This window comes from Triturus cristatus, chromosome 2_2 (assembly GCF_964204655.1).
Source record: "Triturus cristatus chromosome 2_2, aTriCri1.1, whole genome shotgun sequence".
NCBI classification, from domain to species: Eukaryota; Metazoa; Chordata; class Amphibia; order Caudata; family Salamandridae; genus Triturus; species Triturus cristatus.
Window position 1 is genome coordinate 1,258,710,830 of NC_140582.1, and position 16,203 is coordinate 1,258,727,032.

A 16,203-nucleotide genomic window follows, 5' to 3' on the forward strand; every position below is an offset into this window, starting at 1 on the left:
CAGTACATCAGGAATACACGCCTGGGGAAGATGGAAAGGTGGGTACCCTGCATCCTGATGCATGAATGAATGTATTCACAGTTCATGAAAATGTTACATGGTTACAAAACAAAGTACTGGATTTCCAAGGATTTAATGTTACTGAATATTTTAAATGTTTCCCAGAACGTAATATCACTGAAGATAAAGCCATGCCAGTCTCTGTCATAAATGCAACATCCAGTTTTTGTGTTCAAGGATCAGGGAATGTCTTTGTGGCACAGAGTAATTGTAATTATACTTATCAGTTGAACACTACTAGCAGTCCACCTTTACTGACACCTCCGAATGTGTATTTCATCTGTGGGGAACAAACCTACACTTGGCTTCCTAGAGGGTGGTCTGGTCGGTGTTACCTTTCCTTTCTCCTGCCCCCTGTTTATCTTGCACCATCCAATTATCATAAGGTCCATAAGTTGTATCGAAGGAACCAACATCCATTTAGGGTTAAAAGAATTGTAAATACTGATGCTATTGACCAAACTGATACGTCCTTGCAGCAATTTACTGATATCATGAAGGGTGTCCTTCCATTCTGTGGCCCCATATTTAATAGTTGCGACGTACGTCGCCTTGACAGGGTAGTAGAGGGAGTAATTAATACAACTGTAGGTACATTTACAAACATTACAGTTGAGCTTCAGGCTACCAGACTTGTCTCGCTCCAAAATTGGATGGTTTTAGATGTTATCTTAGCTGATAGGGGTGGAGCATGCTACATCATCGGAAGCAGCTGCTGTGTTTACATACAAGACGCTGCTCCGACTGTCCACTTAGCAATTCAGAAGTTACATAGACTTGCGTCAGAAATACATGTAGATAATGGGTCCTGGTCATAATCAGGGTGATTCTGGGACTTGTTGAGGTCATGGGGCTGGAAGATTCTGCTCTGTTTGATAGGCATTGCAGGTGTCATGTTTTCATGTTGCTTATGCATCCATTGCCTTCCAGTGTGTTGTACCTTTTGCATAAGTAATCTCACTCCTAGTGTTCCATCACCCAAGAATGACAACAAGCATTCACAAATGATGATGAAAGAAAAACAGTCACTCATGTTGATCGATGAAGGCATATTTAATTGTTGAGTATACTTTTTCTAAAGATTATATTTGCTTTATTTTTGCTTGAATTAAAAAGATGCTAAATACTGATATTTTATTCACCCCTTAGATAAGATAAAGACCCTGCTGGCTGTCCAAAAAAGGCTTCGCTTATGTTAGCCACACATGCTAAAAGGAGGGTCTGATGGATTGGAAATCCCTTTCCTCAACGGGCAGGGGTTGTTTTGGTGCAGAAAGGGACACCTTAGTGCACAAACACAATCCTCAGAGCCATTTGCAGAGCAACTGGTATTTCAAAAACCTTAGAAATTCATTGGAAAAAAACAGAGGTTTCAGGGATGTTATAGTTAGGAATTAGCATTTTTAAAAACCTTAAAAATTCATAGAAAAAAACACAGGTTACAGGGACGTTATAGTTAGGGTGACATTTCACTCACAAAAAAACAGTGAAATTCAGCTGTTATAGTTAGTTGAGCTAACTATATCTCGCGCCCCCACAATGCACTGCTGATTAAGTCACATATTACATCACTCATTACATGGTCAGTGACATCTCAAATGACATCACTGATGACATCATCAACATAATCTCTGATGCACCAACTCACACCCTAATATAACCTATTATACACCCACTCCAAATTTCAGACTACCATTCTTGAAACCATTGACACACCAATACCAGTGCATACATACCCACTCACTGATTCAAAGGTCTACATATACATCCACTCACTCACTAACTCACTGATGGATCTGAAATCCCTTTTCTCTAGTTGCATTTGTCATATCGTATTGTGTTAGCATTGTGTGGCTGAACGAAATGTTTTGCTGTTCGTGTTTGCGGCCTACTAAGCTGCGCCTGCAGCATAAAGGCCTGCTTGACTAATGTGCCTCCATATTGGATTTCGTAATCATTGCTTGTCTGTATTTGTGTTCACGTTAGGCCTGGAAACGAAACCGCTTGCTTCAGCAGAACATCGTCATTTGTAATATTTTCAGTACATGCCCAAGGTTGCAGCTGCCCTTGCTAACGAGAAGTATAATTGTTATACTTTCTATTGGCTACACTTAATGATGTTCTCATTTTGGGAAGACGCTGAGATCTGGCACAGCGGCCTTGGGCCGCTGATAACATGACCCACTGGCAGGTGCAAACTCATCTCTCTGTGCCTCCTTTGTTCATGTCCGGCTTTGGCCGGTAGTTTTCCATTGTGGGCATGGCTGAAGTCTCCAGAAAGGTTTATCATCTATTAGCAAGTGTTGGTTTTTGTCAGTCCTCTCGACGCACTACTTTGGGTGAGGTTCTGACGGGGCTCCTCTACAGAGATAAATGATAATAAACGATTGTTGTATTTTCTCCACTGTCTGACCGACTCTTCATTTTGGGAAGGCATAGCAGGTGGTTGTCGGTACAGCCAGCATGGTAATCACAGCCACGTCCTTCACCACACAGGCAATCATATAGCCAGTAGAGATTTCCAGTCATATACCCATACAGCCACTCATACACCGTCAGTCACCCATAGAGCTACTCACATATCTACTCACTCACCCAAACATTCAATCACACAACCATTTACTTACCTATACAGAAACACATGCACGCTCACTATTGATACAGATTCTAACAAATACTTACTCTCCTAACTGTTGCTGACACAAGCCCACACTCACCCATACAGACACTCTCAAAATCACTCCCTGCCACATACAGTCACTTCTATACTCTAACTCTCACATCTCTACCTTTTACACATGAACTTACTCATTCATAGCCTAGTGTGACATCCATTCACTCATCAACATAACCATATGCACACTCACTCACCCATACATTCCCTCACAGACGCACTCATGAACCCATACACCCAGGGATGTACTGACTTATACATCCATGCATGGAGTCACACACCCCCTCAAATACCCAGACGGACACTCGGACACCCATACAGGTACTCAGACAACCAATCAATAACCAATATAGACACTCATGTACCTACTCACCAACTTATGCAGCCACTTAAACAGCAACTGACAGACTAATACATATATTCACATGGATTAGTCACTCACCCATACGTTCATTAAGAAACCTTTAAACACTCATTTATACAGTGAGTCATGCACACACTAAATCATCCATATAGACACTCCTATACCCACTAGTAGATAGTTATAGTTAAGAATGGGCATAGTTGGTGGAGTACCACTACACAGAATTCTGCAGAGTTGAACAAAATCTCTGCTCCATTCCCTCTCTCATCCTAATTAACAACATTGAAACCTCACATACCTTTGATAAACCAACAAATAACTCAATGTTTACATGCAAAAATAAATATAGTCATACCACAAAAGTGAAAATGAAAATAGAGCAAGCAGTGAGAGAGGTGATGATTTTGGGGTCCTCCCTGACCTACGGAGAGAACCAAGCAGCTGCCTTGAACACAAAGAGCACATCATGCTGAACGATTTGGTGGTGGTCCCATCCTCCTAGGACCGCCCCAAGCACAGTAATGGGCAAAAATACAATCCAAACCAAAGGCCCCACAAAGCATTATGGGACGAGATTCTAGAGTGCAGTGAATATTATAGGATCCAATATCAAAACATTCCTCAAGCTGCAGCTCCTCTTCCGGCTCAGCTGAGAGCTAATACTATAATATTCACTGCACTCTAGGATCTCGCCCCATAATGCTTTGCTGGGCCTTTGGTTGGCATTGTATTTTTCCCCTTTGCTTGGGGTGGTCCTAGGAGGATGGGACCACCACCATCGTTGAGCATGATATGCTCTTTGTGTTCAAGGCATCTGTTTGTTCCTCCCCCTAGGTTAGGGGGGACCCCAAAATCATCCCCTCAGTCATTACCTGATGCTTTTTAAGTAGTTAAACGTAAACATTTTTACAAAGAGTGGTGGGTGTAGTAGCTTACTCCAAAGTTTTTGCATGAATTCTGTGTTTTTAATGTAATGCATATCAGCTGTAACTCCTCTCATCTTATCCCAATTAATGAAACAGAAACTGTACCTATCTTTAGTAAACCAACACAGAACTATGTTTACATGCTAAAATGCATATAATCATCTCAAAAAAGTGAAAGCTAAAATATAGAAAGCGGTATCTTTAGTTAAACAACAAGCTAGTCTATCTTTACATGCAGAAATGCATACAGTCATCTCACAAATGTGAAAATAATAAAGCAAGCAGTGTGAGAGGTGATGATTTTGGGGTCCTCCCTAACTTAGGGAGAGAACTAGCAGATGCCTTGAACACAAAGAGCACATCATGCTGAACGATTCGGTGGTGGTCCTATCCACCTCGGAACCCCTCAAGCAACGTTCTGGGCAAAAATACAATTCCAACCAAAGGCACTGCAAAGCATTATGGGACGAGATTCTAGAGTGCAGTGAATAATATAATATGCAATATCAAAACGTTCCTCAAGGTGCAGGCTCTCCACCTCAGCTGAAAGCTAATACTATAATATTCACTGCACTCTAGAATCTTGCCCCATAATGCTTTGCTGGGCCTTTGACTCACATTGTGGTGCCGATTCCGATCCTGGAAAAACCGGGTACGAACCGTCGGTCGGAGGGTTTTCTCCGTCCGACTCGTACCCGGTAAAATAACCCTACAAACTTGCAAGTACGATTCGTACGGAAACACCATTTACGTACGAGTCGGAAAAAACACCGACCGACTGTAAAAACACATACCAATGTGATCCGGGACAGCACCGACGTGACGTCGGGACGCATGCAGGCTGCATTTCACGAACCAGGAAGTACGAATCGTGCCAACACCAGTCCGGACGGCAATATTTTTACGGCACCCAAAAAGTGGCGGAAAAGCGAAGTACGGCGCGATGCGAGCGGAATTGGGGGCCCGGTACGCGCCGAACCCCCCAGACCCCATGGATGTACGTGCCGTACCCCCACCCGTGTATGTACGAGACGTACCCCCACCCGTGTATGTACGAGTCGTACCCCCACCTGTGTATGTACGAGTCGTACCCCCACCTGTGTATGTACGAGACGTACCCCCACCCATGTATGTACGAGTCGTACCCCCACCCATGTACCCCCACCCGTGTATGTACGAGTCGTACCCCCACCCGTGTATGTACGAGTCGTACCCCCACCCGTGTATGTACGAGACGTACCCCCACCCGTGTATGTACGAGTCGTACCCCCACCCGTGTACCCCCACCGTGTATGTATGAGTCGTACCCCCACCCATGTATGTATGAGACGTACCCCCACCCGTGTATGTACGGGTCGTACCCCCACCCGTGTACCCCCACCCGTGTATGTACGAGTCGTACCCCCACCCGTGTATGTACGAGTCGTACCCCCACCCGTGTATGTACGAGTCATACCCCCACCCGTGTATGTACGAGTCGTGCCCCCACCCGTGTATGTACGAGACGTACCCCCATCCATGTATGTACGAACCGTCGGTCGGAGGGTTTTCTCCGTCCGACTCGTACCCGGTAAAATAACCCTACAAACTTGCAAGTACGATTCGTACGGAAACACCATTTACGTACGAGTCGGAAAAAACACCGACCGACTGTAAAAACACATACCAATGTGATCCGGGACAGCACCGACGTGACGTCGGGACGCATGCAGGCTGCATTTCACGAACCAGGAAGTACGAATCGTGCCAACACCAGTCCGGACGGCAATATTTTTACGGCACCCAAAAAGTGGCGGAAAAGCGAAGTACGGCGCGATGCGAGCGGAATTGGGGGCCCAGTACGCGCCGAACCCCCCCAGACCCCATGGATGTACGTGCCGTACCCCCACCCGTGTATGTACGAGACGTACCCCCACCCGTGTATGTACGAGTCGTACCCCCACCTGTGTATGTACGAGTCGTACCCCCACCTGTGTATGTACGAGACGTACCCCCACCCGTGTATGTACGAGTCGTACCCCCACCCATGTACCCCCACCCGTGTATGTACGAGTCGTACCCCCACCCGTGTATGTACGAGTCGTACCCCCACCCGTGTATGTACGAGACGTACCCCCACCCGTGTATGTACGAGTCGTACCCCCACCCGTGTACCCCCACCGTGTATGTATGAGTCGTACCCCCACCCATGTATGTATGAGACGTACCCCCACCCGTGTATGTACGGGTCGTACCCCCACCCGTGTACCCCCACCCGTGTATGTACGAGTCGTACCCCCACCCGTGTATGTACGAGTCGTACCCCCACCCGTGTATGTACGAGTCATACCCCCACCCGTGTATGTACGAGTCGTGCCCCCACCCGTGTATGTACGAGACGTACCCCCATCCATGTATGTACGAGTCGTACCCCCACCCGTGTACCCCCACCCGTGTATGTACAAGTCGTACCCCCACCCGTGTATGTACAAGTCGTACCCCCACCCGTGTATGTACGGGTGGGGGTACATCTCGTACATACACGGGTGGGGGTACAACTCGTACATACACGGGTGGGGGTACATGGGTGGGGGTATGACTCGTACATACACGGTTGGGGGTATGTCTTGTACATACATGGGTGGGGGTACACGGGTGGGGGTACGACTCGTACATACATAGGTGGGGGTACGACTCATACATACACGGGTGGGGGTACACGGGTGGGGGTACGACTCGTGCATACACGGGTGGGGGTACGACTCGTACATACACGGGTGGCGGAACGACTCGTACATACACGGGTGGGGGTACACGGGTGGGGGTACGACTCGTACATTCATGGGTGGGGGTACGTCTCGTACATACATGGGGGGGTACGACTCGTACATACACGGGTGGGGGTACGACTCGTACATACACGGGTGGGGGTACATGGGTGGGGGTACGACTCGTACATACACTACACGGGTGGGGGTACGTCTTGTACATACACGGGTGGGGGTACGACTCATACATACATGGGTGGGGGTACGACTCGTACAAACACGGGTGGGGGTTCACGGGTGGGGGTACGACTCGTACATACACTACACGGGTGGGGGTACGTCTCGTACGTATGCGGGCAAATGTCTCCATGGTTGGTATTGAAGTTCGCTCCGGACGGTCTTTTTTCCATATTGGTGTAAATTCGGACGGACGGGACAGATCGTACTTGCGCGCTCGGACTTCATTTTTCCGATTCGTACCGATAATCGTCCGGGGACGTGTCGGACACTTTTTCCGACCCGAGGACGTGTGGGGGAATTTTCCCAATGCGATTCGTATGGACTTTTTCCCATACGAATCGTACTTGCCAGTTTGTACGGTACTTGTACGATTTGTGCGGAAAAAAATCCGGATACGATTCGTACGGGGAACATTTTTCCAGGATCGGAATCGGCACTTGTATGTTTGCCCATAACTTTGCTTAGGGTGGTCCTAAGAGGATGGGACCACCACAAAAATGTTCAGCATGCTATGCTCTTTGTGTTCAAGGCATCTGCTTGGTACTCCTCCTAGGTTAGGGGTGACTCCAAAGTTATCACCTCTCTCATTGCATGATATCTTTTGAAACTTGTTTTTGTGAATTGGTTATATACTTTTTACCATGTAAAGGTTAAGTTGCTTTTATCAAAGGGTGGTGGGCACAGTAGCTAGCTCAGCTAGTTGACAGAGTCAACATTTTTGCGTTAATTCTGTGTTTTTAATGTAATGCGTAGTGAACAAACCTCTGCTAGCAGAGCAGAGTTCATTGCCCACGGTTAATGATAGTTAGGATCTCGTTTCTATTGAAAAAGCGTTTCTTCTTTTATCAATATCTTTGGTGATGTTTGACAAATCTTTGCAAAATTTTCGAAACTAATGGTACACTCAGATCAGCTTCTGCTTTGAAAGTTTCATGGTAATTCATCAAGCGGGGGCTGAGAAAAAAGGGGCTACCAGAACGTGTTTTCTCCATGTTAATATCCATAGGAAACTTTAGACAAAGCTGCAGCCCGAACTGCTGAACGGATTTACACCAAATCTGGCAAAGAGATAGGTCTTGGTTCAGAAAGCTTGCTTTTTTTTAAATGGTGTGAATTCTTTCAGTAGTTCGTAAGAAATTAAAGAATTGAAATAACGATATCTGGTGGCCGAGAAGGATTTGCAAACCCTCCCGAGCTCGATCTTCATTTTTATTGGCTGACAACACGACAAACCAAGAAGTGTTGGCAGCCATATGATGACTCGGTAAATCCGAGTCACAACAAATAGTAAAAAAAAGATGAAAAACCACAAAAGGGGGCATGGTAGAAACACCCTGACCCCCTAGACCTGCTCAGGGGGTCCCCTGGCCCAAAAAAAGCATTACAAAAAAAAATTGTCAGAATTCGTGCTGGGTGAGCGAATCCAGCCGGAAAAAAAAAACGAAGCTCGGTCTCCCGGCAGCATTTTGATCAGCTCTGAGAGGGCCAGGTCCCCGGGGCAATGTGACATATATAGGTGAGGACCGCACAGGCCCCCACAGCCCTGGGGCCCTTTACCTTCCCGGGACTTTCTAAATTATTGGATGGGAGCCTCGTGGGCCCCCCAAGTCCCGGGGATCACACCTCCCCGGGGCTTTTGTTATTAATGGGATGGGGGGCCTCGTGGGTCCTCCCAAGCCCCGAAGACCGCCACCTCCCCAGGGTTTTTTTATTATTGGATAGAGCCTTGTGGGCCCACCAAGTCCCGGGGACCGCCACCTCCCCGGGGCTTTTGTTATTAATGGGCGGGAGCTCGTGTGCCCCCCCAGCGACCGTCACCTCTGGGGGCTACTTTACGAAAATGTGAGTGGGAGGCTCGAGCCCCCCCACATTGCCCATGGGACCACCACCTGCCCAGGGCATTAATTATTAAAATGTGATCTGTCGTTGCGGACCCCAGGCCCCGGGGACCATGACCTTCCTGGGGCTATTTACATGTTGGGATGGGGCCATGCGGCCCCTCTCCTGGAGCCCTCCATGGCCCTGGGGACTGCCACCCTCCAGGCCCGGCTCCAGTAGTGTCTCGGAGTGCCTGCCCTCGGGTCATTGAAGTTTGCAGTGGGAGGGTAGGAGGACTGCTCTTGCCCTGTCATTGCAAACTCTGCATCGCTTTATGGAAGCAAGAGCAGGAAAACTGCTCTTGCTTCAATGAAGCGAAGGCAAATTGCTTTTGGACAAGGGAAGCTGCATGTCAGCATGTCCCCTTGTCCAAAAGCAATGCCGGCTCCAGCACGAGGTGGGGAGCCAGCAGGGACCATGGGCAGCACTGGGGCTCCCCGCTGTCCCCAACGTGTGGCCAGGCCCTGGGAGATGGGGTCCCCAGGGCCAGAAGTGGCCAGGAGGCGTGTTTGCAGAGTGGTGTAAAAAGGGGGCATGGCCTCGGACCACTCTCAGAAATCCAGGTGTATGGGGCTTACTGGAGGTACCTGGTGGGCTTGTTCACCTCCAGGGATGCTCTGGATTCAAGCGGACCTGGGGGCATATTATCAAGGTCCGGCGTTAAAATTATCGCCTTTTTTTCGGCAGAAAACTGCCGCTATAGCGGCGATAATGGGCTTGATAATATGCTGTAGAGAATTCCCATAGAAGCCCATGTTCTGGTGTGAACATGGGCTTCTATTGGAATTCTCAAGGGCATATTATCAAGCCCATTATCAACGCTTTAGCAGCAGCTTTCTGCCGATAAAGCTACGATAATTTTAACGCCGAACCTTGATAATATGCCCCTTAATCCCCCAGCCAAGAATGCGTCAGGAGGCTCGTTTGCAGAGTGGTGGAGAAAGGGAGCATGGCCTGTGTCCACCTGTCAGCAATCCCACTATCTGAGGCATTCTGGAGATATCAGGTAGGCTAGTTGGCCCCAAAGGATCTCCAGCAGCGAAGGGGACTTTAATCCCCATCCAAGAGCACACCAGGGAGTGCGTTTGCAGAGTGGTTGGGAAAGGGGGTGTAGCTTGCTACGGCAATTTAGCAATCTCGCTGTGTGGAACTTATTGAAGGTAATATGAGGGGTAGTTGGCACCCAAGGGTGACCTCGCAGGCCAACTGCCCCTCCTGTTACTTCCAGTAAGTGCCACACAGTGGGATTGCTAAGAGGTTTTCAGAGCCCACGCTCACCTTTCTCCACCACTCTGCAAACGCGCCTCCTGGCACAGTACTGTTTGGGGGATGAAGTCCAATTTACTCCTGAGGGGCTTTGGCTTCTAAGTAGCCCGCCTGGTACCTCCTGTAAGTCCTATGCTGTGGAATTCCTGAACGCTTGTCAGAGGCCCAGGCCCCATTCGGCACCACTCTTCGAACGCGACTACTACCTTATAGTTGGAAATTAGCATTTAAAAAACCTTTGAAATTCACTGAAAAAACCACAGGTTTCAGGGACCTTATAGTTAGTTGGACATGTTATTCGTACAAAACCAGAGAAATTCGGCCGTTATAGTTATTTGAGCAAGCTATAACTCGCACCCCCGCAAAGCACTGCTGATGACGTCACATATTACATCGCTCATGACATGGTCAGTGACATCACTGATGACATCTCAAATGACATCACTGATGACATCACAGAAATCAATAAGAAAAATGTTAATTTGAGATTCACATCCAACATCAGTGAGAATAGTATTGATTTTTTGGATGTGAAAGTATTTGTGAACAATATGAAACTAGAAACCACACTTTACCGAAAATCAACAGCAGGCAATGCCACACTGCACGCTAAAAGTGCACACCCAAAACATCTGGTGAAAAGTATCCCCTATGGGGAGTTCATTATATCATTAGGCTAAAAAGAATCTGCAGTACAAAAGATTAATGAGACAAATGCCTCGATGAAGCCAATGAGAGATTTCTAAATAGGGTATATGATAGGAAGACTCTCCAAGATGCTATGAACAAATTCAAGACTAGAAGTAGAGAATCCCTAATGAAGAACCACAATGAAGAAAGGGAATTAGAGCAGGACACAGAAACATCTAGGCGTCGATTCCAATCCTGTATTTTTTTTTACCGTACGACCTGTATCCGTAAATTTTTCCATACGAATCGTACAAGTCCCGTCCGACCCATGAAGTACGATTCGTATGGGAAAAATACATACGGATCTGCCCAATCCGTACGAATCAGATTGGGAAAAGTTGTACGAGACTAGGCCTGGGCGGCAAATTCCGTTCCGCTCGCGGAATTTGCGTAATTTGCGTAATTTCGCGTTCCGCGGAGAACGCGAAATTGCTCAAAAGTCTGCTTTCCGCGATTTCGCGAAATTTTTGCTTGTTCGCGTTCTCAAAATGCATGTCCGCGAGATATTTCTCCTCGAGCATGCAAACAGCAATTGCGAACAGGAAAAAAGCATCGCGAACAAGCAATTACGCGTGTTCGCGGAATTTCTGCGTGTTCGCGGAGGTTTTTTACCGTTTCGCGGAGATTTGCGTAACGCAATTACGCAAATTCCGCTCACCCCTATACGAGACGGACTCGGACGCTTTTCCGTACGAATCCTAAAAATACAGTCCGACCGTACAAGTACGATCCGGACCGGCTTTCCGATTTACGAATTGTAAGGAAAACGTCCTGTACACGGGGAATGACTTTACCCGCTACGAAGCAAACTTTGTACGACTCTTATCCCAGGAAAAGTTGTTCCCGGGGTGCGAGTCGTACAGGGGTACGAGTCGTACAGGCCCCCCATGCATATGCACACACCTTACAACAACATCGAGTATGCACGCACCGTACATACGCAATGTCGGTGTACGCACCGTACATACGCAATGTTGTTGTACGCACCAATGTTGTTGTACGCACCATACATACGCAATGTCGGTGTACACACCGTACATACGCAATGTCGTTGTACGCACCAATATTGTCATACGCACCGTACATATGCAATGTCGGTGTACGCACTGAACATACGCAATGTCGGTGTACGCACCGTACATATGCAATGTTGTTGTACGCACCAATTTTGTTGTACGCACCATACATTTGCAATGTCAGTGTACGCACCGTACATACACAATGTCGGTGTACGCACCATACATACGCAATGTCGGTGTACGCACCAATGTTGTTGTACGCACCGTACATACGCAATTTCGGTGTACGCACCGTACATATGCAATGTCGGTGTACGCACCAATGTTGTTGTACGCACCGTACATACGCAATGTCAGTGTACGCACCGTACATGCGCAATGTTGTTGTACGCACCAATGTTGTCGTACGCACCGTACATACGCAATGTCGGTGTACGCACCGTACATACACAATGTCGGTGTTCGCACCGTACATACGCAATGTTGTTGTACGTACCAATGTTGTTGTACGCAGCATACATACGCAATGTCGGTGTACGCACCGTACATACACAATGTCGGTGTACGCACCAACGTTGTTGTACGCACCGTACATATGCAGTGTCGGTGTACGCACCGTACATACGCAATGTTGTAGTACGCACCAATGTTGTTGTACGCACCGTACATACGCAATGTCGGTGTACGCACCGTACATACACAATGTCGGTGTACGCACCGTACAAACGCAATGTCGGTGTACGCACCGTACATACACAACGCATGGGGGTGTGTGCCTGTGTGACTCATACCCCTGTACCGTAGTGAACCACGGACACTGTAAAACAGCACAAGGAGGCTCTATTCGACTCGCACAACCCCACAAAACATGTCTACAGTGCACAACAAATGGAAATGACTGACCTGGCCACATCCAAACAGGCAGAGGGGCAAACTCACAACCACCCCTTATAACACACCCACCAAAAATTCAAACTGAGGCCCACCCACAAATGGACCAATAAAAAGGGCCCACACACACAAACCATGAGCCTTTGCAACAGACTCACTGCAGCTAGAGAGCACACACCAACAACTGCACCCACCCACCTTAACATATACACCTTCACACAACCTCCTTCACACATACCCCATCTTCACATTCCGACCCACACCTTCACATTCAGACCATGCCCACAGACAAGAATCTAAAGTTCACAAGGGAGGAGCTGGAGATCCTTGTCAATTAAGTCATCAGAGTCGTTTGGAACATTGGTCAGACAGGCCAGCATAGCTGAAAAAACACGCCTGTGGCAGAGGATAGTCGATAGGGTGAATGCTGTTGCACCCATCAGAAGGACCAGGACTGAATGCCAAGCCAGGTGGTGCGATCTGCGGAGGGCGGTCAAGCGAAAAATGAATGACGACTACGCCCAGAGCAACATCACTGGAGGTGGTGGGCCCCACAGACCAGTACATTTCCATCCCTGGGAGGAGAAGGTGATGGCCCTGCTTCCACCGGTGGGAGTACATGGACTTCAAGGAGTTCCAGAGCCTGGTGAGTACACAAACAACTTAGGTAACATATGGGTAATGGCATCCACACCCCAACTACACCGAATGCATGCAACTACCCCCAAGCCCTCACCGTCCAGAACCACAGTCAAAAACAACGCTAATGCCAATAACATGTGTATGCCCCATTGAGAAAGCAAGGCCGTGCTATGTCCCATGCTACACGAAGAACCAACCCAAGAATGGATGTCCGGTATGCTGGGAGGGTGGGTGTCACAAAACAATTGCCCTCATCCCATATGGCCCAGGTACATACCCAAGCACCATGCGCAATGCACAGGGATTGGGAAAGTACTGACAAGATCGCTGACACTTGGCCCGGGTGTAGGCAGCACAAGGCCCTCCTGTGACCAGTGCAAACACAAACACCAAGACAACAAGGTCAGATACCTAGGACATGAACTCACACTCACTGTCATGGCAGCATGCTCCCAGGGGGGACAGCTACATCACCTGGGAGCCCCAGTGCCAAATCACACTACACCCACCAGCAGGCCCTGTCACACACACCCCTTACACAAGCAGACACCCCCGGAACAGGCAATGGATTTACCCACTGTCACAATGGACATGTAACACAACAAGACCAATACATAGCCGAAGAAGCATACAAGCCAAAATTCTACATGTCAAAGACTCAGGAGAACATATCAATCTGTCTCCCGCAAAATACCCATCCACAAGTAAACATTAAGAAGAATGCTAGGCACATACAACTACCTGGAGGAACAGTGCCAACTTGAATGTGTATGAAACATGGATGTTGCATGAAACAGCATTAACATTTTCTGTCTCTCACACACAGGGCAACATGATGAATCTCCCCCCAGCAATGGGGGTGAAGAATCACAGTCCCAGGCTCGGGAGGAACCTGATCCCACCGGCAGCGACGCCTCTCAACACTCCGCAGATGACCCCAACCGACCTGAACCCTCTGCTGTCCAAGCCCCTGCAGCACCTGGTTCAGGAACATCTGTGCCAAACACCACCCCAATTCCTGCCACATCCCAGGAGACACCGAGGAGCCCTGCCCGCAGTGAACAACTGAGCCAGTCTGACCAGGAAGGACAAGGTGCACCGGGCACCCAGTAGGAGGCAGACAACACCGCCACTGCCATCCCTCAGGGGTCCCATAGACCCAATGTGCCCACAACGGCAGCCCAGGCTCGTGTGGGCAGGGGTGGTGGGAGTGTAGGCAGGCAGAGGTGAGAACCTGACAAGCCAGCTGAAGGGACCAGTGTGTCACACATAGACAACATCATGGAAGCATACCGGCGTGACACCAGGGAGTTCAGCCAGGTAGTGATGACCCTCACAGAGATGAAGAACCAGCAGGCCGAGCAACAGGCCAGTCAACAAGAACACCAAGGACGGATGGAGGCAAGACTGTTTGAGCTCCTGCCAGTGCAAAGGGACATAAGCCATTCACTCCGTCGGATCGCCGACAACATGGGCAACCCTCCCTGTGCCACCAGGCGAAGACCACCACCAGCCACAGGGAGGGAGGAGGAGGAGGATTTGTCCGACGGATCGTCCCAAGCATTGTCAAGGCCTGCATCTGAGGGTCCCCCAAGGAAGGTGGGTCATCCACGGAAAAGACCATGAGAGGCAGCGGCCCATACACATATCCCAGGTCACCTGGCCTGGCACCTGCCCTTCATGTGCGACAGCATCACCTCATTGACTGACATCATCTGCCACATGGACTTGCTGGTCACAGTCTGACCAATGATGCCAAACACTGTGGTCTGGACTCCAAATGCCAAGGATCCAATCTCCCCCGTGAACTTAGGATTCTATGGTCCCTGCATTGCACCTTTTTCTGTGCACAAATCACGCCCCAGAGCTATAATAAAAAAATTAATAATGGAAATTTCATGTTGCAGTCATTTAGCATGAGTCCACAACATACGTGTGGGGATATGTCAAAGTATGCCTGAGTGTGGGACTAACTCCAGCCATCCATACACTTGGATCTGAGTCCGGTCAAGGAAACACATGGGTCACAATGTATCACCAAATACAGACATGGAGCCCAATACTCACCCGTGATGGCCTCCAGCTGCTGAGGGGGGTCTTGCAATACTGCTCAGACAGACCAATTTGGAAGAGTATCAGGAAGGCGTAGAGGTCATGGGTCATGTGGAGGTGCCCGTGGAGGTAGTTCCTGGTCTGTTTTGCGAGGTGGGAGGACTATCTCCTGCATGCAGTTGTTCTGTGGATGTGATGAATGGTGGCCAGGGCAAGGTGGGCTGCACGTAGTTGGGCCAACGGGGTGTTGGATGACAGACGCCCAAGGTCGGCTTTGTGTCTGGGGTTGTGGACTGACTCCTGAGTGTGGTTGAGGAGTCTGAAGGTGATCCTGCAGCAGACAGTGAGCCATTGTAGCTATCTCAGGTGGACGGTGATGTGGCTGGGGCGGGAGATGTTGAAGATGAGGTGTGCGGATGCACCCTGGATGTGGACAAGTTCTCCTACAGTTTTGCTGTTGTTCCTCCGTAGAGGGCGGGGCTGTAGTTGACCCGGCTGGTGTCGTGGACCTGGGGGATTTCTGTATTGCCTTGGAGTGGATCTATCTGTGGATAATTTGCAGCATGCGGAGGGTGTTGCAGCATGAGGTACAGATGGTGGTGAGTTGCATGGTAATTGTGAGCGATGAGTCCATAATGAACTCCAGCTTGCGTGCGTGGCCACTGGGTGCTGGTGCTGTGCCCTGGCCGGTGGGACACAAGGAGTTGACCCAGCCATAAGGGGACAATCCTCAGATGATGACCTCAGTCCTGTC